This window comes from Myiozetetes cayanensis, unplaced genomic scaffold (assembly GCF_022539395.1).
Source record: "Myiozetetes cayanensis isolate MyiCay16 unplaced genomic scaffold, myiCay2020 scf13, whole genome shotgun sequence".
In the NCBI taxonomy this organism is placed as follows: domain Eukaryota; kingdom Metazoa; phylum Chordata; class Aves; order Passeriformes; family Tyrannidae; genus Myiozetetes; species Myiozetetes cayanensis.
This window is the reverse complement of record NW_026086937.1, coordinates 17,757,529-17,784,965: the sequence shown is the minus strand read 5'-3', so window position 1 is coordinate 17,784,965 and position 27,437 is coordinate 17,757,529. Positions and strand designations below refer to the sequence as shown.

The window sequence follows — 27,437 nt, the reverse complement described above, 5'->3', positions numbered from 1 at the left end:
AATCACATAATCCTAGACATGGTTTTGAAGCTTGTCAGAGTTTGACAGTTAATGAACAACCACTAGACAAAAGTCTTCTCTAAAGCCCTTTCAATGAAACTGATGTTTTTTAAACCATCCTTGATACCAAAGAGGCTGAAAAGATTCAACAAATCTGTTCCCAAAGCCTGAGGGAAATAATTCTGTGGTTATTTACTCCATAGTTAATTTATGATTTACTAAACAGTGTGTGATCTGAAAAATCTGTAATTTGGTATTTGCTCTATAATATTGATTAACACAGAAAAATATTTATTAGATAGTTGACTTCAAGCATTTTGGTCCTATTTGAATAATCACAAAAATATTTTAAATAGGGTCATTGATAAAACTTGATGAAGATTGCCCTAGGATATAACTGTATTTCCTTGTTACTTTTCAGACTGTAGCCCAGGATGCTTTTATAAAGGTGAATAGTATATACAACAGTGGAGTGAGAACCTCAGCATTTAAAGGAGCTATTATAATTTAATTAGTTAACTAAGCACCCATAATGCTATTCCTTAGTCTGAACTCTTCATATTTTCATTGTGGTACTCTGAACGATGAGACGAAATTAAATCTCTAGCTTTATAATAAAATGCTCATATTTGCAAAAAAAAAGCTGGTGAGAAATGAGCTTGTAGTTAGAATTTCCACTCCTCAGCTGGAAATTAATGCTCCTCAAGAAGTACTTGCCAAATGATTGCATGTATACCCCATTGCAATTGCAAGTAAAACAGGTATCATACCTGCTTCAGTAACTTGAGCTTTAAATTTCAAAACACTTTTCACACAAAACTGTTTATGTTAAAAGAAATTAAATGTTGAAATATAATAAATTCAGCATTTGATAATTTTATTTTTTTTTCCTCAGAAATGGTTTATGAAAATATTTTAAACTGTAACTTTTTATTCTTATTTCTCACTTCATATCACTCACAGTCTGCTTCACTTGTATGGCCACTCAAGCTGGTGGAAAAGATCTTGTGTTGGTTTGGGCAGGAAACTATTTGAGGCCCTTCATCTCACTGTGGGACATAGGGCTTAAGGATTTCTTTTTCTTTTTTTTGACACGTGGATGGCTTGATACTAAGTAACAATGTAAACATTTCAATATAATTTTTTAGATGAGGTTTGGTGTAAAAACGAATAATCAGCTAATTGTGGCTTGTGCTCAAGTGGTTACCTTAATTTCATGAGCACTTTGAAAAGGAGGAGATTTCTGAATGTAGCAGAAAAGAATTAATGAGAAATGTGCAGCTGTTAAGTAGATCTGTAATCTGACTGCTTAGAATACCTAATTTGTCAGGACAATTGTCAGAACAATTTATCTTAAAATCTTGGCACTTTAAAGGTGGAGTTAGGGTGAATTGCTGTGAGAACCAGGCTGATCTGGAACATTCAAAGGGAGAGAAATCTGTAGGTTTCCTAGCGGTGAAGAACCAAGATATTCATTACAGAATTGTGTTGCAGTGCAAAACTTAGTGGTATCTTAAGTGAGATTTGCATGACCTTGTAATTTCAAATGTGTTTTGTAATGCATATGTTAGGTATTTATATGTGTTCCTGTGTGGCAGAGAAGGGATTTTCCCATCTGACCAGAAGTCAGATAAACCACATTGTTATCAAATGCATACTCAGAAAATTACGTGCTACTTTTCAATAAATTCCATCGGTGTTACTCAGCACAGTGTTTTGTGGTAATCAGTCAATTGGAGTGATTAACCAGTTTGAAAATACTTTTGTGTTATGAGGTATGCTTGCTGGAATAGCCTCATAAGACTGGGATTATGCAGTTCCAAAAGCCTGAATGGCAGACCTGCAACAAGGAATGCCACTGGAGCCATTTGCCCAGGATCAGCCATGGAAAAATATCTTACTGACTTTTACTTTGGCAGGCACCAAAGTATTGAAAGGCATGCCAGAAGTGACATAATTGGTTTATGATGAGTTATGGGTGCTGACAGATAACTCTTGAGAAAATTATTACGGAACCTGAATATTCAACACTCCAATTATGAAGCTCTTAGTAGAGCTAACTACTGTAATGCAATAACTAACTACCGTAATGCGATTAACTTCTAAACACTAAATGAAAGAGTAAGAGGGAGAAGTGTTTCCATGTCTGGGGGAAATACATTTTTTTGTGTAACATACTGTGATATTTCAATTTTTAAAAAATATAAAGACCAGCAAGAAGATGAGAGGCAGAGACTCTTCCTGAAGCAAATGGAATGCAAAGTGTGCAAGTGGAATGAGAAGACTGCTGGACTGTTAGTCAATGAAATTTGCATTTTGACCACAGATAAGGTACACCACAAGAATGTTGACTTGAGGCATCCTCTAACAGGATCATACTGTTCTGTTCCTTTGAAGCATGGGAGGGATATATATTCCCATTTACCCATTGTCCACTCCCATTAATTCTCTAATATAGGGAACACTCATTCATCTTGGCATTGCAGTGATATCCATAACTTAGGTAGTTCTTTTCTCTGTAATCTCCCTAAAAATGAAGATCTGTGGTTTGGTGCCTGCTACCTCTCCTAAATATTTATATCTTCTTGCATGGTATCTGCAAATGAGCTCTTTTTTTTTTTTTTTTTTTTTATGCCAAGATAATACAACATGTCTAAATTAATGAAAGGTGTCAAATCCTTACAATCCCAAAGATGGACAGTGCAGATTCTGAATCAGTAGAATAATAATGTATATGGGGTATCTGTGTTTCAGAGTTTTTCTAGAGACATTTCTAACAGCATATTATTCCTGGCATAGCTATTTCAGCAGAGAACATTCACATTCCTGGGTTGTTCCTACTACATCTTGGCCTTCTGGCAATCAGATTGTTCTTGAAAAAGCTCTGAGGCATTGTGCTTGGGCATGCCAGTGGCCTGTGCATGGAGAAATCTGCATATTCCATTAATGTATCTTCTGTTTTCGTTTAAAAATTTCCTCCAGAGCTGGAGGATTTGCCAGAATTGTTTAAGATTTCTGAACAGCAGAGACACATCATTACTCCAATCAGAGTTACAGCACTTAAAGTGTTAAAGAGCTTGTGTGTTGGGTGCAGAACTAATCTGAAATACTTAGCAAACAGAGGTCTGATGCACATGAATATATCACATATCCAAGCCAAGCCCAGAAAACCCTTTGTCCTTGCAAGGCCCAGACAGATACGTGGCAGCCTTCCCCCCCCATCACTGTGTGTTGTGCTATTTGAAAATTTTCTCTGTATGCCATGATTTCCATCATGAAAATGTAACACACTGGAGTGTCAATTTTCACAGGTAATTTCTCCAGTTAGCTTTCTTCAGTAATGTATTCCCTTCAATGTAATTTTTAAAACTCCTGTCTTCAGTCATGTATGCCAGGCTTTCCCATCATTTCTCAGTCTCTTCATCATCATACCTCCAAAGGCACGAGTTCTGCACAGACCAGCAGAACTCTCATGTCTTTTTAAAGATCAGTTATGTTATGATTTTGTACTTTCAAAACAAATTATTCAACCTTCCAGCCAACAAACGGGAATGTGGACCAGGGGTAGGTGACAGAGATGCTGACTGAGGTTAACATAGCAGAAGCACAGTTGTCAGTGTATGAAGTGAGGACCAAGCTGGGAGGCCTGATCCATATCCATATTTGAGGCAGTCAGCCGTTGATACTTAATGTTTAAATGTGGAGTTTGACCTTGTTGTGCAGATACCAGAATTGTCTGTGGTACTGTTTGGATGCTCTGTCACTCCTAAAAGCACCTGTGTGGGTTTGGGGGTTTTTTGGGGCTGAGAAATTGCAGGATGACTTGGGACATCTTTTAGTTTTCTGTTTGCCCTCCCACAGCTGGCTGCAATTCATAGTGTTTCAGCAGCTCTGATCTGCCCTAACGTGATGTATCAGCATAATGCACCAATTGCCATGGTCACTTCATAACTTAAATTACTTGTTTTGCTTTACTGACCAGCATCTCATGTACTGGTTCTGACCATCTCACTGGAATTTATGTTTTGATGGTATTTGAGATATTCAAAGCACAACTGTATTGTCTGTGGTGACAGTCTGACTGAATTTGCACAACACTTGTCCAAATTTTTCTGCAAAGCAACACAGGCAAACATAATTCACAGAAATGGTGGTGATTTAGCACATATACTCTTAAGCACACAAGTGAGACTTTTTGTTTTACCTTTAGCCTTCTTGCATGAAAGAACATATAATCCAGTTCAAGCAGAGGGTAAATGCAAACCTGCTGAAAACTCCCTTCCAACAATGTGTATTTTATTCTGTAGCAATTGTCAGCAGCAATAAAAACAAGACCAAATCGGATGATATAACCTGGAACAGTTACTTTGGGGATGCTCTATGAATTGTGGTGAACAGGGAAGTAACAACATTCAGAGGAAAAAAAAGGCTGTCTGGGGATTTTCTCAGCATTAGATGTGAAAGAGGTGACTTTGCTGCTGAAGACATGAGGTTTTCTGACAGACAGTCATACTGTGTTTGGCCAGACAGCATATTCTCTATCTGCTCTAGCCTAGTTAGGGGAGATATGCTTGGAATTTTTCAGTAGTTCTTTGTTCCTAAAAGGAAGTAGCCTCAAGGACTCTTGCATTTTATACTTGAACTCTGATGGATAAAGACTAGGTAATAAAAATAAGCTCAAATTGCAGAACCCCTGGTAAAAATTTGATGAACCAGCTGCACCATCCAACACAGCTTCACTTGGTTCAGTCAGGTATTAAAAAACAACTCCATTCCCCTAGCCCCTGCAATTTGCCATGTATTTCCTGCTGATATGCTAATATTCTTCCTTCAAAATGGAAGAAAAATTACAGGACAGAACTAATTATGTTTCCTCCTGTGACATATATTCATGAGGTTGTGGGGTTGTGGAAAGATGTCAAGACTCCAGTATTACAAGATTGTTTCTGGGCCCTTTGTTTTTCTTTATTTTGTTTCTTTTTGTTGGTTTTGTGTTTGGTTTTTTTTTCTTTTTTAGTTGCTGGAATTTAATATTTTCAGCATAGAGAACTCTGACAACTATGAAAATATCAAAATAAACAGAAAACTGTGGTTCCATTAAACAAGAGAAGCTGAATGAACAAAGAAATAGGTAGCATTAGTAGCATGGCTTGTTTAGAAACCATTCCTATGGATTGTCTGTGAACATTCTTAGCTGTTCAGTTCTTTGACTGTAAAGAGAGAATTATGTATTCCTTAAATATTTTTGATAGACTGAATGTTCTTTAAAAAAGTTAACATTAAACTCTGTCAGAATATTTCTTAACCAGATTGCTGTTGGAAACCATTAGTTCCTGAAATCCTCTTTTAGACCTAAATTGTACTTGATTGCTCTCAGGATTTGTTGGCCAACTATCAGTGGGAAGGGAAAGAAATCATTGCATCATTTTTCAGCTAGAACTGCAATTGAAGTGAAATAATAAATACGCGTCAGATCCATCTGATCGAACCAAACCACAGGATAAACACGTACATTGATACATAATTATCATCTTAAATCTTCCAGTAGAAACCCAAGATTGGTGTTGTTGGCACATCTCATGGAAGACACTTTTTACTGCAGATTACAGCAATCTGACTAAGCAAAGATAAGGTAGGAATGATGAGGAAACACTGTTTAATCCTTATTTTATAAGTGAGGGAATGAAATACCCTGGGTCAGAAATGGTCCTTACAATGAGCACCTACATCTCATTACCTGAATACAGAATCATCTTGTAAAATCCGATGATTTGTCTGACTCTGTAGACAGAGACTGGGACAAAGCTGAAACTAGATTTCTGAAGTTTGAATTTGGCACATATTTGGGATTTGCTAAAATTTCAGCTACTGGCTATGACCAACTGGCCATTTTCCTACTCTGTACTGAGGCCACGTCAGTGCCTGTGTCAGGGGGACTTACCTGCCTTGCAAAGAAGTTACATTTTCTACAGCAGTGCTTTCCTTTACAGTGCCTTATTCTGTTTATGTTGAGATCTGACTGCAGCTGCAGCTACACTGGTGACAGTCTCTCAGCAAGGATGTCTGTGACAGCTGTCTTATTTTTGGGGGCGAAGTTTTGTCTGCTGGTTGATAATCATGACAGTACAAAGAAGCCCCTGCATATTTATTGCGTAAGTCAAATTATTGTTTTCGGTTTGTCCAGTTTGCTGTGTAATGAGAAAATCTATTTTATATCCTTTGCTGTTATTTCAAAAATGTAAGTTTGCTGTGAGGGATGTCAAACAATTGGACATGTGCATGCATTTTATAAGGAATGCCAGCACATGTTTATAGAATCATAGAATCATTGGATTTGTATTCAACCACAGAAATCCAACAACTTTAAATCTGAACAAATCTGAAAAACAAATCTGCAGCTTGCTACTCTAGTAGGTAGGAGTATGCCTGGGGTTATTTGAATATTCCCCTGTTTCTCACTATCCTATTCTTCACACAGTGACTGAATTTATCAGAGTATAATTTTATTTATCCATTCTTTAGCGTCAGTGCTACCACAGGCATTTGTTGTTGGCACACATACTGGATTTGATGGCTTTGCAAGGAACAGGAGTTTTTCTTTAAAGAAGATGCCAGCGTTCTAGAGGGATAGTTCCTTTGGGTACTCTAAAGGTACCTTATCTGTTGTAGCAGCTCACTGAATGAGCTCTTTTCTGTCTACAAAACTTTTGACAAAGATGGCAAATCAGACAGTCCTTTCCCCAGAGCATGCCTCTTAAAACAGAAGGTTTCTGCTAACAATAATATAGTAACTACTCTTTTCTCTTTTTCCTTTTTTTTTTTAATTTAGTGTAATCCAATTTACATTTGAGTGAATATGAGGTAAAGTCAGTGCAACTTTAATATCTGCTCAAGTAAAAAGAGATGGAAGTAGCAGGTTTTGTAGTGTGAATGAACTAGTTGGTTTTGCAAGCAACTTACAGAAAGACCTGAGGAAATACAGCTGCTAAAGTGTATGGTTTTTTGTTCCTTTTATTTTTTAGACCATGCTTATAACTTCATTTGGTGTACATTTGTACAATGTATTTTAGACATGTTTTATCTTTACATTATTCCGTGACATAACTGCAAGCACTGCAAGGTGCTGAAGTTTCCTTCATGAGCTTAGTCCTGAATTCAAAACCACATTTTCAAGACTTTGGATTCCCTCAAGGACTTTTAAAATGACAGATTTTCCCAGGAGACTTAGCCCAACTCACAGTGTTTTTAATCTTGTCTTTAAATGTCAACACCTATTTTGGCATCAAACTGATATCTGAACTCTTCTGAAACCATCCTCTCGGTGCTGAGCATTTCTTGGGATTGTAGCCATCCAGAGGGGGGTGGATAAGACCAAAATTAAATGTCTAGACAGTGAATAAGAAATGTGTGTCCTGGAAAAAAGCTCCTAAGAATCAACACATTGTGCCCTGAGCTGAAGGATGCCTGCAGGAACCTAGTAGGAAAAATTAAGCACAAACTGATGCCTGCCCTTATATAAGACAATTAGCCCTTAAATCCTGGTCAAGAGCCAAAACAAACAACTGAAGCTTCAGATTTCAATATGCTGCACCTTGAAATACTCATTTTAGATTCAGAGTGGGACTGATAGGAGTGGCTGGGCCTCTTTGGTGCCTTCACTGCAGATGTGCTGTGAAAATCTGATTCCAGCGGCAGATAATCTTTATTTGTAATTCTTGTTCTGAATTATTTTGTAACTGGTTGTGTATGAGAAACCTGATGTATTCTCAGTGATAAAAATCTTCAAGATGTTTTTTTAAAATACTCCTGTGCATGAAACCATAGTTTGCCTTTGTTCTCTATTTTATTTTATTCTGCCTCCTCATATGTTGCTATGCAGGCATTTAAATTGGATACAGTTAGAAAGCACAATGACGTGCTTTTAAATAGATCTCCTCAAATGAAGGATTGCAAAAGCAGCATGAAGACTCTTTTCAAATACAGTTGGACGGTGTGAAGACATTTTGTGAAGTGTAGAAGTTGTGAGACACAACTAGTTAATTAATATTTTTTAAAAAATTATGATGAGCCAAAAAAAAAAAAAAAAAGAATATAAACTAAGGTATTACAGAATAGATTCAAACCCGTGTGTTAACATAATACCCATGGGATTTAATCAACCAACAGGAGGGACCACCCCATCCACCAGCAGTTCCTTGGGCCATTATATTGTCTGGGTACTGTCTGTAGCAAACTAACCATAAAACCAAAGCAATATAAAAGATGTACTTTTCTACAGTGGAAATGGTGTTTCTATTTCATAAGCAGAGATCATATACTGGCTGTGAAGCTATTTTTTAATTTAATACTTTCTTGTAAAATTAATGGCTGGGAGTTTCATAAATTGCAGCCTAATTCCAACCAGGCACGTATAATATTGATTTTAAAAGGTGCAGCATCGGTATTATCTATTGGAATAATTTTAGTTCCAAATTTAAAGTAATATTACAAAGTACAGCGTTTGGACCTAAAATATTTCATGACAGGAGCCCAGTAACCAATAAATGAAAAGCAACATTTCAGTAGGGTAGAAGGAAAGAAGGATAGAAATTGTTCTGGAGTAATGGAGTAGTATATTCTAGTATGCTCCAGACATTTACTCATCTAAAAATGATATGGTTATGTAGAAATTGAGAGAAATTTCTTCAAAATCAAGTTACCAATAAAACTGTATGTCCTGAATTATATTTCCTTTGAGGAATCATTCCTGAAAAAGTAGTGTTTTCTTATAGTTATGTGATAATTCTTCCATCTCAGAGAGTTCTTGTCTTTTCCTTAGATGAAAGAATAGCCCATTTGATTTTGTAGCTTAGGTATTTCAGTAGTCCTACTGTACATGTATAGTGCATTATTCTGATATAATACCAAAGTTCCACTTAATCTGTTTTAAATTATCATAGATAAGCAATAAAATAATCTCTGTGTTGCTGCCATCAGATGTGATCCATCAACACTTGCATGCTTACTTCTTTAGATGAATGAAACTCCAAAGGGAGAACATTTACTTTCTTGTGACAAAATAGTTCTAATTCCTAAATAGCCCAATAAATAGCAATACAGTTTTATCAGGCTGATGTGGATGATGTTGACTATTTATTTCAAATTTCATTCTTAAGTATTTTTCTGATCAATTTGAATATGAACTTTGTGATTAAATTTTGTTAATAACTTCTGATTCTCTTTTCATTATGATGAGGCCAGGAATGTCTGGCTTTCATTGTTTGCATAATCAAATATTAAAAATATGTAAGTACATATTGACACAATTCATCAATATGCATTGTAGTGAAGGAGAGTAATTTGCCCAAACGTTGTAGCCTCTCCTCCTGTTTATCTCAAACTTGCTTGGACAGGGAGAGTAGCGTGGCTAATCCATCAAAATTCATGACAACTCACTGTAATTTTGGAGCATCCAATAAAAAAAATGGGCTGCACATTTGAAGTAAGATGAGAACTGACATGTTCTAAGGATGATACACGTCAGCAATGTCAGAAGTGAATGCTTTTATCAAACATGTAACTAAAGTAAGTATCAAAGCAGTTGAATAGAAACCGATTTTGATCCTTTTAGAGAGAATGTGACATCTTGTTACACTAAAACACTCTCCCTTTCTGACCAACAGCCTTGTATCAGCACGTCCTTTTTAATTTGGAGTGAGGCAGCCTTAGAGATTTCACTTCATCTTGGATAAGTGTTCAAAGGCTCTGATAATTAAATAACTCGGGGGAAAAATTTGGGCAGTGACTCTCAATGAAATCACTTTATTGATTACTAGCCCAATATTCTTGTTAAAAATGTCACCAAAAATAACCTCTGATATTCCAGACAGACATAAAGGTATAATTGCTGGGTTTGGTTTTCTTAATGACTTTTTAAGTGAAGTTTTGGTTTGGTTATTTTTTAATTTCTTCAAAGTAGTTAATTGGCAAAGTCACACTTCTACTGGGTTATTTGAGCTTTGTCTATACACAGAGACTTCAAAACATGAAAATACTTTGATAGAAAAAGAGATGCTACTAAAGATTATCTACCCTGTGATATTTTCTATATTTTTAAAAGATACAGATATTTTAAATGCAACACAATTTTTTATTAATGCTTAAATCCACAAATCATCAGCTTTGTAGCTATATTTTCTATATTTTCATAAGATATTTTATATATGTCGTTTTTTTTAAAAAAGTGAACAATGCTCAAATGTACCAAAGCTCATCTTTCTATCTCAACATACTGACAGTTGTACACTGTGGCAAACTGGCAGACTTTTTATCACAGCTTTCTGAAATATCCAAGGCAACAAAATTCACTGGCTTCTTCTCAAATTAGTCTGTAGTTGCCCTACTTCATGATTCTGGGGGTTTATTGATTTTTTTTTTTTATATAAAACAGCTTTAGAACACAAGTGTGAAGATTGTGTCATTTTTAAATATTTTTTTATAATTTCCTCTCTAAGGTGTTTCCTTGAGTATATCATTTCGAGGAATTTTAAATGACATTGTTGCATCTGTCAAGGTGCCACCACGTGTTAATCATTCAGATTTCACTTTTTAAAACACTGATTCGTGCCCTCTGATAGATAAATGAACCTGATGTAAGCAGATGAGCACTATCTTATTCCTATTACAGTACTAATTCTGTGTATTTTAGTGGAGTTTCTGGCTTCAACCAGTATAAGAACCAATGGTCTACATGAAGTGTGCATATAAAAAGTATTGGTTAGACTTTTAGCTGCTCATGAAGTGTTTGAGCCCATAAATGCAGATGCACTCTTGGATTTTCAGGTGCAAAGTGAGAGGCAGCAGCTGCAAATCTAATTCATTGCATCTCGGAATAAAAAGTGCACCTTTGTTCTGCTTAGTGAATATTAGACCTATTGGTAATTAAATTATAAACCATATTCTGCATCCCATCAATAATCATCCAGCACTGTCCCCTGTTGGCATTGCTTGAGAGGGGAGTTCAGTCCCAAAGCTTAAAAAAGATGTAGAGGAACACTCTGAAGACAAAAGGCTAAATACTTATATTCTATGCAACTGAAAAGCTTGATTAGACTCAGTGGAATAAATGCTCTGCTATGGAAGCTTTAGGTATCATTAAAAAGCAGAATTGATCAGATCAACATAGAGAAAAAAAATTCCTTTTTCTCTTCTTTATTTTCACTTGAAATAAGGAGAATGTTGCCTTGAATGGGCAGAGCTTGTGGCTCAGCACACTGTGACCTTTGAGATTTGGATTTTGCTCTTTCAGAAGAGGGTTTGACAAGTGAGTTTTTTAATAGAAAGCCCATATGTAACATAAGGAATTATATAAATGCATTTAAAGCAAAAGTAAATTATGTAAGTACTTAAAGAAATATATGTAACCTTAAAACTTTTACATATCTTGTTTTTAATATAATTTATTGACCGTACCATGGAAGAACATTATTGGAATTTAAGTTGTCAGTTCAACTTTTTTCCTATTTCTAGAAGTATCTCCGGAAAAGTAAAAAATTCTTAAAATAACAAGAAATGCTTTCTTCCACCTGTCTTTGCTACATCACTTCTGATTCTTTACCTCTTCCCTTCCTGTCACCCATATCCCATCAAGCTGAATGTCAAGTTTTAACACCTGCTGTTGGAACAGGATTTTCAACAGACTTTGCAGCTAATGTAATAATTAAGATCATCAGACATCTCCATCAGCTGAATGTTGCTGACTTTATGGTTTCCCAGTTCCCCTGAGCCAGCCTGGATGTTACCACAGGGTGAGCAGGATGGAGTTGGATCTGACCGAGCAGGAATCGTTTGGGTTTGTTGTTGGTTTCTCTTTAGGGCTTGTTTTGTTCTCAGCTCTCAGATCTGATCTGCCACACGAGCTTTTGTGCCCGTGGAAGGGTGATGGTGAGAAGTGCACGTGGAGCAGAGCACAGAAGCAGCTATTTCAGCGACAGCATCAATTTTTGATAGGCTCTGTAATTTGAACTGAAAGGGTGTTAAAATAGGCCTGAGGAGGATTATTTCTTTACATACACTGCTGCAAAGTTGATTCTTATAGCTGCTTAAAATGCATCCCTAAAATTTAAGTAGTCTTTTCTGTGTCTGCTTCTGTTGTTACTCCAGTAGAATTGTAGAAGCATCATGGCTAAACCTGACATATAATGACAAATTACTATTTCTAAAGAAAACAAACAAACAAAAAAACAACAACAAAGCAAACAACCCCAAAACCCAACTGTGGCTGGGGTATGATTTATTTTGAACTTTGAAGGAGAACATGAGAAACAGATTACAAAGCCTTTTATGAAACTCATTATATTTGGACTTTAGGAACTCGATGTGGCAGCTCTGATTGGAATTTATAAAACCTAATTAAAAGTTAATGCGTAAGGGCTGTATTTGTAATTTCAAATGTTGATACTAACAGCTGAGCCCCAAAATTGTGATTTAGAAATAAATCTATTGCTTGTACCCATAAAGTGAACAGGAAAAATCAAAACCTACTCAAAACTTTATTTAGGTTTTATTGGTAAGATTTACGTGTCTGCTGTGGTTTAAATAAATCTGTTGCAGGGTTTGTAAATACGCTTTTGAATTAGTAAATCCATTTGGACACTATTTGCTGAAAATCTAAGGGTTATGCATTACTTGGCACTTAAGGAAGTACATGCTTTAGTGAAATTCCTAAAAATGCTTCCCCATTTTAGTGGTGGCAGTCTTTATGGTGAGTTATTGAAAAGCAACCTCTGAGCAGGTAGATTTGCATCTCCCAGTTTTATTAGGTAACCACTGTTTTTATTCGCCATTAATAAACCGGTTTCATAGTGCAGCTTTAGTGTTGCTCAGTACCTAAAGAAAAATTGGTTCATATGCTCTATGTTTAAGAAAGCTCCTTTTCAGAGTTAAATCAAACATCAGTCTGGTCAGGCTGGAATTGTAGAGTGGTTTGCTGTTTGGTTACTCTGGCTCTAGTGTTTTTGCTGTGTGCTGTGCATTTTTCGCAAACTATGTTGCTTGCCATAAGCTGTGGTTGAATAATCACAGTGTATTTAGTTGGGGAAATTACAAGAAGAAATGAAAGACAAATTAATATCAGGTTTTTTAACAGTAAGCTGTTATGTTCAAGGGTACATGGTTTTGGTTTGAATGGCACTACCAGATGATAGTTTTCTACAGCCAGGTTATCAGATTCAATTAAGAGATTGCACTATATAGCCATTGAAATATTTTCACCTTCCCACTTTGGGTAGCCAAGATGAGAACTGTAACCAGGAGGACAAAGCTGGTGGAAGGGCCAGAACACGTCCTGTGAGGAGCAATTAAGGGCTTTGGGGTTGTCTTTTTGGGGGAAAAGGAGGCTGAAAGGCAACCTCATTGCCCTCTACAGCTTCCTGAGGACGGGACGTGGGGAGGCAGATGCTAAACTCTTCTCCCTGGGATCCAGTGACGTGTGGGAATGGTGCTAAGCTGTGCCTAGAGAAGTTCAGACTGGACATAAGGAAGCATTTTTTTATCAAGAGGATGGTCAAACACTGCAACAAACTTCCTCAAGAGGTGGTTATTGCCCCAAGTCTGTCAGTGTTTAAGAGGCATCTGGGCAATGCCCTTAACAACAATGCCCCTTTGGGTTGGTCAGCCCTGAATTGGCCAGGCAGACAGACTAGATGGTCATTGTATGTCCCTTCCAGCTAAATTGGTACATTCCATTCTATTTTCTGTGGATGCCTTCTGCTATGTTACTTCTGTAAGACTATTCACAGATCTAGAAAGGTTTGACAATGAGTTTGAAACGATCTTTGTGAAGTCTCACAATCTATAAGCTGGTTACGCCAGCAGTGCACAGAACATGCTTAATAATTGGCTCTAGAAGTTTTCTTGATCCAAACATCAACATTAACCAGCTTATACAAAGCAAAAGGGCTAAACTCTTAGTGAGAAACGCATTTTACGTTTATCTCTCTACTTTATTACCAGCTTTTATTTAAAATGGCAGCAAAATGAAACGTAGTTTACCACATCATAGGTCCCATTGCATGAGTTGATGCATTTATTGAAAGCACAGTGCACAGTGCTTCAAAGTTCCTAGAAAAGGCTGCATTCCCCTTTGGATGGTTCATGGGAACTGCCTTCTGGAAGAAGGAGCTGTGATCCTACAGCAGCGCTCTGATCTCAAACGATCAGTAATTTTGTCTTGACATGAAAACTATTAATTCATGCAGTCTCTAATATTAAGAGTTGCCGTTTCTAAAAGATATATTGTAATGAAAAAGGCAACATGACAATGAATAAGGTATTGTAAAATTGTATGAGCACGTTAAAACAGGTATGTCTTTTAGAATCAGAGATATGATATGAGGAGCTGTTTAGCAACTACTGCAAATACAATAAAAACAGAGCTGCATGAAAGAACATGAATAAGGGGAGTGTCTCTTTACTACATGACTGGAGAGAAAAGAGTAAATTTGAATTCAAATGAAAGCAGCCTGCAGAAGAACCTGAGTTAAATCACCAGAATTTTGGAATTAATAATTTTCACATAGCCAAGTAAGGAGATGCTTTAAAGTTGAATGTCTGGTCTTCCTGGCTATTTCAAATTTGAATACTATTTATCTTTAGTGAAACTGTGATCCTAAAGGAGGTGCTTCTCAGCTAAGAAAAGAGCACATAGCGAGAAGTATTGTATTGTATTGTATTCCACATGTTGGAATCATTGACTGAACACCTTTATATAGCGCAGTTTGATTTTGGGGTAATTGCAGAGCGAGGTCGGGCCTTTACATAAATATCATCTTGTCTAAAAGTGATAAAGAAAATGGGACCACAGAAAGATTCTGTCTCAACTGACATGAATGATATTCTTCTGAACTTGGTGTTCCAGCCAGTGTGCTCCTTTTGATTGACATATCTAAGGAAAAAATTAAGCTTTTTTCTTCCCTTTTTTTCTTGAGATAAACTGAACAAACTTGCAGCTGACAGGATCTCACATGAGATCCTAATGAGGCAAAGAGAGAATGAAACATTACTTTTTATGCTGAAGTGCCAATACCATAATGACATTGTATCGTGGTTTTCAAAGAAAATATAAAGATGGAAAAATTTTCTTGCAACTCAAAAGATATTTTGCATAATGTGGTGGACTGAATGCTGAATTTTGAGAAAACTTTTCTGTCTTATCTCTTTTTTTTTCTTTCTCCACATGAGGCTGAGAATCCTTCTTTTATACTCCTTTTCTCTTGCAGGGAAAAAAATCTCTTTCTGTAGTAAAATCTCACAGGACAGGGAGAATCAGTTATTTTTCAAATTGAATTATTTCAGTTCTTTTCCAGATCAAGTGTGTTACAGATATTCATTCAAGTGAGTTTCTAAACCAGCCTATCTAAAAACTCTGTGTTTCAAATGCTTAATTTACATCGCTGCATTTGAAAATAAAACAATTAAAGAATTAAAATATTGTAAAAATAGCTAAATGTAAAAAAAAGTAAGTAGTCTAAATATGAAGTAGCTCTTGTTAAAGTAGCCAATTAAAAAAAAAAATCAAAGTTTAGAGCTTCATTGACTTCAAAACTTTAAAATATCTTTCACAGGAAGGGTTTTTATGTTGAATTAAAAAAAAAAAGAAAAAAAAAAAAAGAAAAACTCAATGGCAATTATTGAAAATTTCTTTTCAGAATATCCCATTATGCCTTATTGTATTAAATTGACAGTGCAATGTTGACATGATTGTACTTTACCCCACCAAGCATGTTGCTGTATTTCTTTGAAAGGCTTCTGTTCCACTGATTTTCTATTGCAAATTGGATCACTCCTGCTTGCATCTGGAGATTAGAAGGGATGTGAATCCATACAGAAATACGGCTGCATTCTTCTCTACTGCTTTAGAAGTAAACCAGTGCACAAAATACGGTCACAGTAGGAGAGAAGAGAGCAGGAGTGTGATAGCTGAAAGAGAGAAGAGAGCAGGAGTGTGACAGCTGAAAGACAAAAGGTTTAGATCAGGTATTAGGAAGAAATTCTTCTCTGTGAGGGTGGTGAGGCCCTGGCACAGGTTGCCCAGAGAAGCTGTGGCTGCCCCATCCCTGGAATTGTTCAAGAGCAGGTTGGACAGGGCTTGGAGCAGCCTGGGATAGTGGAAGGTGTCCCTGCCCATGGCAGGGGAGTTGGAACGAGATGACCTTTAAGGTCCCTTCCAACCCAAACCATTCTATGATTCTGTGATAGTATTTATGTCTTGACTGAACTTTCCGCCTAATTCTAAACGTTAATTCCAAGCCCCATAAAAATACAGAGGATATCCAAAACAAGATAGTTGATGACCTGCCCTACGCACATTACCTGTTTGAGCACCTTCTCATCACACCTGTGAAAAGATACCGAATGGGAAACAGTGAGATAATATCCTAACATCCATTTTTGTAGTGTAGACCAGTTTTGTGGATGCTGCATCACCAAATATGATAGTAGCTCTCTATAAACTATTTGGTAACAGTGTACCTCAGAGAGCTCTTTTCTTTCCAAATTACAGAATGTAGTTAACAGATAAGAAGCATTTTTAAGGAAAGATTTCAGTTTCAAATCTTGTTTCTTGTTATCTGGCACATTTTTTAATTAATTTGTATTTGCTGAAGAAGGACAAGGATATTCTAGAGCCGTTTGTTTTTCTTAGTAAGACAGAAGTAAACAAAAATAATCTTAGATACTTCAGTACAGTTAATGTCTGAATCCATGGCAAGTGCTTTTATCTCATCATACCGTTAGAGTTATTAAATCTTCAGACTCTCATTGACTAGTTGACACAGAAGAGATTCAGCTTAATTTTTTTTTTTTTAAAAAACCCAAAATTCTACCCATACCTGGAACATGTAATTTTTCTCCTCGTGGTGCCTTCTGCTGGGCTCTACAGCCACCATTTTTTCCAGACCACAGTGCAGTAGAGTGAAGGGCTTGTTAAAAGGTGCTTGGCTGATGCACTTCAGCCCCCATAAGTGTATCGCTGGCAGAGATGGGTCCTGTGAGTTGGAAGGCCTTGACTTTTGACTTACTCAGCACTCATACACTGACAAGAGAAATTACATTCTTGCTTGCTGAAGAAAGCAGGTTGTTACAGGAACTTTCTTTTGGCAGGAGCACCCAAATTCTGACAAGCTTTGGACAGTTGTGCTGCAATTATATAACAGAAGGCAGTAGCCACATGGGCACATTTTTAAAAATTGAGTTCTAGTTCCAGAAAAAAAGAACTGTAAATCTGTGTCCCATTTAATATCTTATGCATTCAGCCTGTCCAGAAAGAGGTGATGTGTTGGTGCTAATGATCTACTTTTCATCTTCCATTTCCATGCACAGTAAATTGCTGATGAGTTTTCCTGGTGGACTTTTAAAAGCAGAAGAGATCAATACTTGCAAACGCATACAAAGTTTTTAAAATAGCAACCCTTTAGAAAATATTACAGTGCATACAAGTATTTCCCAATATATTCAAAATTGGATCAGAAACCAAAGCAAGGAAGTGAGAGTCTTGGCGAGGAGCAGAGAAAAAGGAAATCTGTGGTTTTGATCAGTGCATTTAATTTCTTTTTTTTTTCCCTGCTTATAGTTCAGGCTATGTACTTTTACTCTGTTCTGGCATTTGGAGAGGACAAAAAGAAGCAGAAACGATAGCAAGAATGTCGTGTTCTTTCACTACATTGGTTTATCAGTTGTCTTGCTTCTGTAGAGATATTTTATCCAGTTGCCTGGTTCTGGATTAGAGATAATTCTACTACACAGTAAGAAACTATTTGATAAACCTAGTAGGCATATGCTTGGGTAGGTTTGGGTTTTTTGCTCTTTTTCAGATGCTGTCAAGAAACATTTTTTTAAAGACCTGTAGTGTCTTTCATCATATTCTGTAATTTTCACTGTGTCACTGTCAGAAGTGGGATGATGCCCTTTGCTGCTTGTGCTTTCTTTCTGTTAATAATAAGACTTAGATATAGCTAGAGATAATTATGAGAATATATGAAATAAAAAACTTGCATCCAATCAGTGTATATCACTTAGAAAAGCTGTGACATACGCTGCTGAAATATGTTTCATTTAATTAAAAGCCTTCAAGTTTTGTACCTTTCAGCTTGACTTGCTTCACTGATGTAGATCATACCAATAGAGTTGGTCTTGTGAGAATACTGTAGGAACAACAAATACTACCTCTTTGCCTTAAATTAGACCTCTGTCATGACTTTCTGGTTTCTCACTTTAAGCCATTCATGTCATCATGCCTTTTACTGTACTTAAAAATAGGGGATTTTAGTGAAACATCTTAGAGCTCTAGAACTTTTTGAAGGCAAGGAAATAGTTGACCAAATTAATGCTAACAATCACAGTCCTCACTGCTATAAAGTATTAGTCTATAATCCTTGGCAGTGATCATTTGCTGGTTACACAGCCTAAACAAAACTAGAAAAGGCAATTCATTATTACACATGAATTAGGCTGAAATCTGTGTGCTTACTACATGAGGCTGAGAGACTGAGTCTCCAAATTCACCTTTCAGGAATCTACTTGGCACTTCAGATACTACAACCTGGTTGTACTGTCTGTCTGTTTGCTTACCTACAGCATCTCTTACTGACTATAAATATTCTAGGACACAGTCTCTAAGTTGGGCTCCTTCGTTGTGTGTAAGGATGCTTTATAAGCAGAACATTTTTGTGATCAAGAAGCTGCTAACAAGGATTTTCCATATTCTCATTCGCCTTTGTTTTTTCCTACTTTTATATTATATAACATAGTCTGTTAAAGTTGTGTAAATTACTTCTAAACAGAGGATTAAATTAGATAATGCATAGCAAAAATCATGTGTTTCTCTTCAGTACGTTACTTGCAAGTTATGTTTCAGACTCTCAAATACACAGCAGCAATTCAGTTAATAGCCTTACCTTAATTTTTAAATAGCAATTCACAAGGGACATAAACATTGAGAACCCTCCTCCAGAATAGCTCTAATGTGAAAGATTATTTTAATTTAATTTCTCTGTTAACAGCTTAAAGTGTGAGTTTACTTTTGCACATTTTTTATTATTGTTTTTATTTATTTATGTATTTTATTTGGGATATGTCTGTCCACAGTCTTTTTCATGTACCTCATACATTTCTGTTCAAAGCAGTTGGCAGGGTATTAACCTGAGGAGCTCCCTACTTTAGAGCTCAGCTTTTTCTCCATCAGAACATAGGTCTTGTGTGTCACTCATAGGAGAAATATGGAAGCAGTCATGAAAAATGGGAAAGTAAACAGAAAGAAATACAGTCATTTGATTTACAGGTTGACACTTTTGGTTTTCATGAGCAGGCAAAGAAAACAGTGAATTTCCAAAGGTTGAAAGAGTTGAAGACAGTACTTTATTAAAATTTCTATTCTCAGCTTGGACAGTTCCCTAAATTTTCATAGAAACTATAGAAAACACATCTTTGTTTTAAAGCTAACTCTTTTCTACCAACTTTTTATTTGAACACATGAAGCAATTCAACTTTTTTGGAGAGAAGCTAATCAAAGTTTAATAGTGACAGAAGAAAATATTTTTTCTAGCCTGACTTGAGTCCTTGTTAGTTCACAGAAATGTTTCTTATCTAGAAAAAAAAAAATAGTGACCATTTATTCTCCTCAGTCTCTGCATGAGCTTTACAGAACTACTTGAACTTAAGCTAAGCACAGTCTACATGCCCAAATTTCTGATTTTTGAGTGTATGATTTGCCTGGATTTTCTGCATAACAGAACAAAACATTGGGAAACATATATTCTATTGTCAAAGTCTGCAGTGTCTTGTGATGCATAACTGTGTTTCTTGGACTACTTTTACCATAATTTCCATAGTTGTAGTGGACTTTCAAGCTTCCATTCTAATGTGACTAGGTAGATCATAAAATTATTAAAGGGTTACTTTGCGAATGAAAGCCTAATAACTTTAAATTTATTGTCTGTTCCAATAATCTTAGCTTTCACATTGTCTTAAAAGGCAGCAAAACTCAAAATCTTGCTTTCAGAGGTCATGTAGGCAATACTTAAGATGGTCTTGAGTCATGTGGTTTTAATAGAAACATTTTTAATGTTAAGAAAGAAGCTCTTTCTCACTTTGAGTTTGGCTGGTTTAGTCCAGTGAGACTGAGTTGTGTAGCTTTTCTTGCCTGGCTTAGCAGTTTTAATTCAAAGAAATTAATGAAGAGAAAAATGCAAAACACATCCCTTACCCTGCTAAACAGCAACAGTATCATGTTTATATTGTTTAGAAAATTTATTGAACTGCCTAATCCAAAGCTCATGGAAAACAAATGCAGATTGATAGCAATGGTTTATAATTAGGCTTTACTGACTATTTATTTATTTATTTTTTAACTCTTGTAATTTAAAATAAGTTCACTTTTCCTGAGGAGCAGATAGAGAGGGAAGGGTTGACAATATCAGAGCTAAAAGCCAAGGTTGCCTGGTGTCCACTCATGTCTTTGAGTTGCTTTTGATGTGTTACTCCAAAGCTCAGGTTCTATTTTCAGAGGGACTGGTGGTACTGGCAGATAAGCAGTTTAAGATCATACTGGTTTGCTGACTTTATCCCTTTTAGTTACCAGCTTTTTTAGTACCTGTCATCTATCCTGTGGTGGAAAAACACATCTCCAGCCATACAAGAGGATTCTTTTTAGCAGAGTTAAAGCCTAAATTAATTCTGGTTTTTTTATCCTTGCTTATCCTGTCTTTAATCAGTAAGACATAAGAGACAAGATTGTTAAGGGTTCTGCTGACCTTCAGTGTTTGAAGTACTGCTGGTACATAGTGCAGATGACTACACGTAGGGTTTTTTATTTGCATTGATTTAGGCAGACTTTGTGACATGCTGCTGACTATTTTTTCCCTCAAATACAAAATCAGAATGAAAATAAAATACCATGGATGAGATACTGTGAATCATTGTGATAACTCATGCTAATTGAAGTTAGATTTCAGGACATATGAATTACCTCTGCTCATTAGATTAAGATAAAGAACTTTGAGGTCATTTAGTCCATTCCTGCTGGTACAATACACTTAATTCCTTTCTTCCTAGGTTGTATTTAACTACCACAGAGAAAAGTCTTGTGCTACTTTATTTGATGAACTGTTTCACAATCCACAATGACTTCTTCTCACAAAGTTTTTTCCATGTCTTACTTAACAGAAATAGTTTTCCCTTAATTACATTACTTTACTTTTGGTTGTTTCTTTTAATTTTTACTTGAAAACTTGAATTTCCTGTAACTACTGTGTTCTTAATTTCTTTGGTAAAAGGTCCTTTATTTTGAGATCAAAGAATTCTGATATACATTAGCACTTTAATTATAAGCTACAGAATGATAACTGAATGAATAGGGTCCAGGCTTTTTTAGACTAGCAGGGCTGACAATTAAAAAGGCTTTTTCATGACTTGCAGCATAGCCTATTCTTTTTTTGTTAAATATGGCTATTATTGTAAATGAAGATTAATAATCACTAATAGCTACTGGGCTCCTTTAATGTAATATTCTGCACAAATAAAACCTTCAGCTTAGATGGTACTAGTCACCCCTTCATCCCTTCTTTTGCAAATGTCAGTTGTTACTTGAGCAGAGTAAGCAGAAAAGGCAATTAACTATCTGTCCTCAGGTTTAACCTCTGTCTCAGGGACGTGGGGGTTTTGTGCAGAGGAATGCTGGAGGACTGGAGGTAAAATAAATATTAACAAATCAGCATAATGTAGTGGATGATCTAATACTGTGTCTAGAGTCTGCCGTTCTCAGAATGGAAAATTTGGGCATTTGGGAATGGTTTGGGAATGGACAGACAGGGCAATGCTTGCAGGCTCTCTTGGGACAGCCCTGTTGACTGTGACCCCACAGCAGAACCCAATTAGCAGTGGCCAGAAACCTCAAGATTTAGTGTTATTTCCAGTTTTCCTGTTTCAAATATTTTGAGAGGTCAGTATTAATAATGTGAAATGGAGTTTGAATGGTGTTAAGAAACTCGGAGTTTGTTACCTATTACCTGCTGATTTTGGCTAATGAGTGAATTCAAAAATCTGTCTTTTCCTAAAATTTGTTAAGTGAAAACAGTATATTTTTAATTTTTTTTAATTCTTTTTTTTTCTTTTAAAATCCAATATTAAATATGCATTCTGATCAGTTCCTCAGTCCAAAAATGCCCCATATTATTGTATGAGGCTTGGATGAAAATATTGTTCATTAGGGTTCAGAAGCTGTTACATCTTTATCCTGTACCCAAGAGATCAGAAGAGTTTCTGGAGGGCTTTTTAGTTTTTCTGAAAATACAAATGAAAAACTTTAAAATGTGGTTTGTGTTTTTGATGTCCTATGTAGACATAGTGCAAAATGTTCTAGAAATTTCACTCCGATATCAAAGCTCTTTTGAAGATAATTTACACTGGGTTTAAAGCTATTCAGAGTACATCACATGCCCATACACATTGCCTTTCTAACTGGGTGGGGGAAGGGGGAATTCTCAGAGTCTGGCAAGCCTTAGTTTATTTTTAGGTCTGAAAATCAGTTCTATCTGATACTGTCTTCAGTTTTAACACATGGAAGAATTTTGAGATGAGTTTTTCTCTGATCTGTGTGTTGAAGTGCACTTACACACGTGCTTGCAGAGATCACTTCAGATGCAATCAGCACTCCCACTAATTTGTTCACTGTGGGTCAATGTCATATTCTGCAGCACTTTTTCAGTTTGGGGGACAATTTATTTAGAATTTTATATAGTGTGGGTAAATTATGCTGTGTACACACTGATTACAGTATGCTGAAGGGCATTTTGAAGACTTCTTCTCTGATATGATCTTACTCAGCTATCCTTTTAATCTCTCCATCTCCTCTTTCAGACATTTCCCAGTCTCTTCTCGTGGTGCAGAAAATTCCAACTTGTTTTTCTTTCCAAATCCTATATCTTTTTCAAACCCTATCCCCTCCATTCTCCAGTCCCTTCATCAACTTCCCTTTTATCTTATTCTTTCACTGCAGTCATCAGATCTTCACCCTTGTCCTTATATTTGGAGTTCTTGGACACAACTTGTTTCCTTGTCCATTTACCCATATTGAGATCTCTTAAAATGAACATGTGTGAGATCACCTACAATGAACTCAGTTGTTCCAGACAGTTAATCTAAAACTGGAGACAAACAGGCATTTGGCTAAGCCAAAGCAAAAGGGTTCAATAGCAAGACCAGAAGGGAACAAAAATATGGTGCTTACCAACAAGGTGAGTCGGGGCATTTGAGTTGTCTCACCAGAGAATCTCAAGTAACCTGTGCCTTTAATATTTTTTTTTTTTTTTTTGGCTTCAATGGCTTTAAACTGAAAGAGAGTAGGTTTAGGTTGGATGTTAGGAAGACATTCTTAGTGTGAGGGCAGTGAGGCCCTGGAAGGGGTTTCCCAGAGAAGCTTTGGCTGCTCCATCCCTGGAAGTGTCCAAGACCTGGTTGGATGGGTCTTTGAGCAAGGAAAGTGTCCCTGCCCATGGCAGGGTGGTTGGAATGAGATGATCTCCCAACCCAGACCGTTCCATGACTCTATTATATGCCCTACCCCCACTCCTTTGATTCTGTGGAGTGAGCTTAAGATAAGTGAAATGCCCTTTAGATTAGATGTCTTTTGAATTGTTTCCTGAGACATATAGTGTCTTTTTGGTGCTAGGACACTATTGCTGATTCTAAATATAAAGATACTCAGAACAGGTAGTACCTGGAGCAACCCTAGTGCAGTTCTGTAGGTAAATACTGATTTTTAGGGTTTTTTTCTTACCAGTAATTGCTGTCATTTGAACAAGTGGTAACATTTGCTGCAGTATTGTAAGATTATATGCTTTTAAAATGTGCTTCTCTGTTTGATATTTGCTGTTGCCATCACATCATGCTGCCTTTATCATTTTGATACAGAACCCACATAAAGATAGGGTGCAGTGGAATGAAATGGCCATCATAATTTGGTAATTTTAGTAACAGATGTATGATTACAGACCCAGATGTGGTAATAAATCTCAATTTTACCTTCAGATACTTTGAGTTTTATTGCTAGGGCTCGTTGTGAATATCTAGGGCCATTCTTTAGCACAGAGCATTCATCTGAGTTTTCTTTCACTGTTTCTATAAATATTTTGCGATGAAAAAAATTGTTTATTGGGTTTTTATTATGTTTTTTTCAGGGACAAGTTACAAGAGTGAGGGTATTCTTTTTCAGGTAAAATGGTAGCCTCAGGAGCAGGGCAGCTAATTATAAAATACTTCAGTAGGTTCATTAAACTGACCTGGGATTCCCTAAGACTCAAAGAGTTTGTCAGACTTGGCATTTTCCCCAAGCCTGAGGGGAGCTTGCTCAGGCCCAAACACATTCATCTTTAATTAATGTTTCCTTTTTAAAATAAAACAACCAACCTTACCCCACCTTCATTTGTGAAGTTATACTATTTAATTAGAGATCTCCTTTTGAGGTTTAAATTTCAAATTATTATTGTAAGTCAACTGGTTACTTCTTATTCTAGTTACATTGAAGATTGAATGTTCTGATATGAAAAACAGCGTGAAAAAATTCACAGAATTTCCACCTTTGAATTCTGATACTAGTAAGAAGGTTAAATACCTTTCTGGCTTGGTAAATACTATGCAAATATACCCAAGAGCAGACTCTAACCCTAATTAAAGTAATTGCCTAACAAGGAAATTGAGCCTCACTGTGCTACTGCAGCCTCTACTAGTATCTGGGGATAGCCCAAGTGTATTATACATATAATTCTCCCTTGAGGTAGGATGTGTCTTTTAATGTTTATGGGTGTTTTCTATAAGCTCTATACTACAGAATGATGTATATTTAGCTCCCCTTGGATCCTCAGCCCCGTGGCTTGCTGGTGTCTCTCCCTCAGGGCTGGTCTGTCATGTTTAATGAACTGTCAGTGCTCCAATCCTGACTGATTAGGGTGACCTAAGTGGAAAAAATTGCTGTACCTTTGCATCAAGGGGTGGCAAGAGAGAAAAGAGCAATGTTTTCTCTCTGTAACCATTAAATATCAGCTTTTCTGAGTCTGAGAGGATAGGGAGACTTTAATATGCAATGTCATGAATCTGTTCATGATGCTTACTCTGTTGAGTCTGTGCTGAATTGACTGTACACGTTTGACAAGTTCCTCAAGGAACTATTGCCTCAACCCCTCATGGAGGGATTCTTCAGGTTTTTCAACTCCTAAATTCAATTTATTGCATCCATTGTCCCTGGTTCTCCCTAAATCCTTTTTCTCTGAGGACTGACTGCTGCCTAGCATACATTCTTCTTTCACTATGGCCACTTAGAAGACATAATTGCAAATAAAATTCAGGCAAAACAAGAGATAATTTGAGGCTCCTCTAATAGCATTTCCTCATCCTCATCTCACAGTCTCCATAGCCAGGTCTGACTCGTTTTGAAGGTCATGCAATGTAAGATTTAAGGATGGTGGTATATTAATGAATCTCAGTGTCCTGATATCATGATCATTAATGTTGAATAAGTGTATAAATGCAATGGAGATAGATGAGGAAAAATAGAAAAAAAATGTATTGTCACAATAATAGACGAAAAATAATAATGAACATCAAGGAGAATGACTGTTCAGTACTGAAGCAGATTATATGCATTATTTTAATTAAGAGTGCCTAATAGTACATATGGTTTCCCTTGAATAATAATTGCATGCTGATGAAGTATGATTAGAGACTTTTTTTTTTTTTTTAGTTCAGTTAAATCAAATCCATTTCTGTAAAAGGAGAGTGATTAAAAAGATGATATCAAGGTCTAAACTGAAAGCTGTGGTTGAAGCTTCCTATTGCAGATTTCTTTATTACTGAACTCCTCTGATGACTATTATCTAGTTTTTAACAATGCCACAAGTTTCAGACCGAGTCCTGTAGATTCAGCAGAAGAACTGGCTTTACAGATCAAATAGAAACTTAGCAAGTACTTGGATGTCCTTGAATGTATGATCCTGGGATTGCTCCTGCTTTGGGAAGGTTCTTGGTTCATGCATGTATCTTGAAGCATATGAGAAGATACTCTGTTTAATTAGGACTGTGAGGCAACATACTGTTTTCTAGGCTGCTCTGTTTCTGTGGAGTGCTTGTGAACCTGGGTGATTAAATGCAGACTTGGTCTGCTGCTTATTTTATCTGCGAGTCATTACTGTCTGCCTGGGAAGGCTCCGAGACCGGCAGGGCCCAGCCAACTGTCTGGCAACTGTTAACAAAATTATCAATTATCTTCCTGAGTCCTATCATCTTGTGCTTTGATTATCCTGTGAGCAAGGGGGGCTGGTTGTGCGAACACCCATACATAAGTCAGGGAAAGGTAATGATGTTAATTAACTGGGAGCAAACACGATGAAGGCCTTTAGTAGCATGGAAGAGCATGGTGCCCAGGCTGTTAATCACAGCATCCTGTGTTTTCCTGCCATTCCAGAGGAGTCTACAAAAGTGCATCCTGACTGATATTCTGAGAGGACTTTCACTTTCTTTACTTGAAACTTTCCTTTATGGCTTAAACAAAAAAAAAAAACCCACATTTTTTGTCCTAAAGTGTGTGCATTGATAGCTAGCTGTGTGTTTTATCCTGCAAATGTCTCTACTATATATGCAAATAAAGAAAAAATGTAAGCTATGCAGTTTTGGTTTAAGGTAGTAAAGACCTGTCCAAGATGCAAATTCTGTACATGAGCATTGTAATTAGAGGTCTCTGACTATGATATTGGAGATAAATTTTGCTTCATATTTCATTATCTACATTTCTTTCTACCAGACAATAGCTCAATCTGTTTCCTCAGGACTGCCTGTAGCCAGCTTCAGGCAGCCAGCATTGCTGCTTTAAAAAAGGATCTAGCACTGCTTCCCTCTCCTCATCTGTACCTGAAGAGGGTCAGAGAATGAAAGCATTTAAGAGGTCATTTTCTCTGCAGTGGTGGTATCTTGGTTTATGGGAATGCTGTATGCAAATCATTCTACTTTAAAGCAAACTTTTCTGCATTCATCACTCTCCAGGTCTGCAGCTGGTAACCAGAGCAACCTGGCTTTAAAGTTGGAGGTATAAAAAGGATTAACACTAGAACAAATTTTTTTAATTCAAGAAATCCAGCATGAGGGTTTGTGATGATGTAAAGATTTGTGTTTTCATGGTGTGGCCTCCTCACCCAGAGCTCAGGAAGTGCAGAAGAGCATTTTTTATATCCTTCTGAAAAAGAAGAAAAAGAAAAAATGTAAGCTATGCAGTTTTGGTTTAAGGTAGTAAAGACCTGTCCAAGATGCAAATTCTGTACATGAGCATTGTAATTAGAGGTCTCTGACTATGATATTGGAGATAAATTTTGCTTCATATTTCATTATCTACATCTCTTTCTATGCTTGTAATCATCCAC

At 36.5% G+C, this 27,437-nt stretch overlaps 1 protein-coding gene across 7 annotated transcripts in view; it reads left to right on the top strand.

The window, feature by feature from the left end:
- Positions 1-27,437, top strand: part of NAALADL2 (N-acetylated alpha-linked acidic dipeptidase like 2) — a 434,035-nt gene that overhangs the window by 373,384 nt on the left and 33,214 nt on the right. The window lies entirely within an intron of this gene.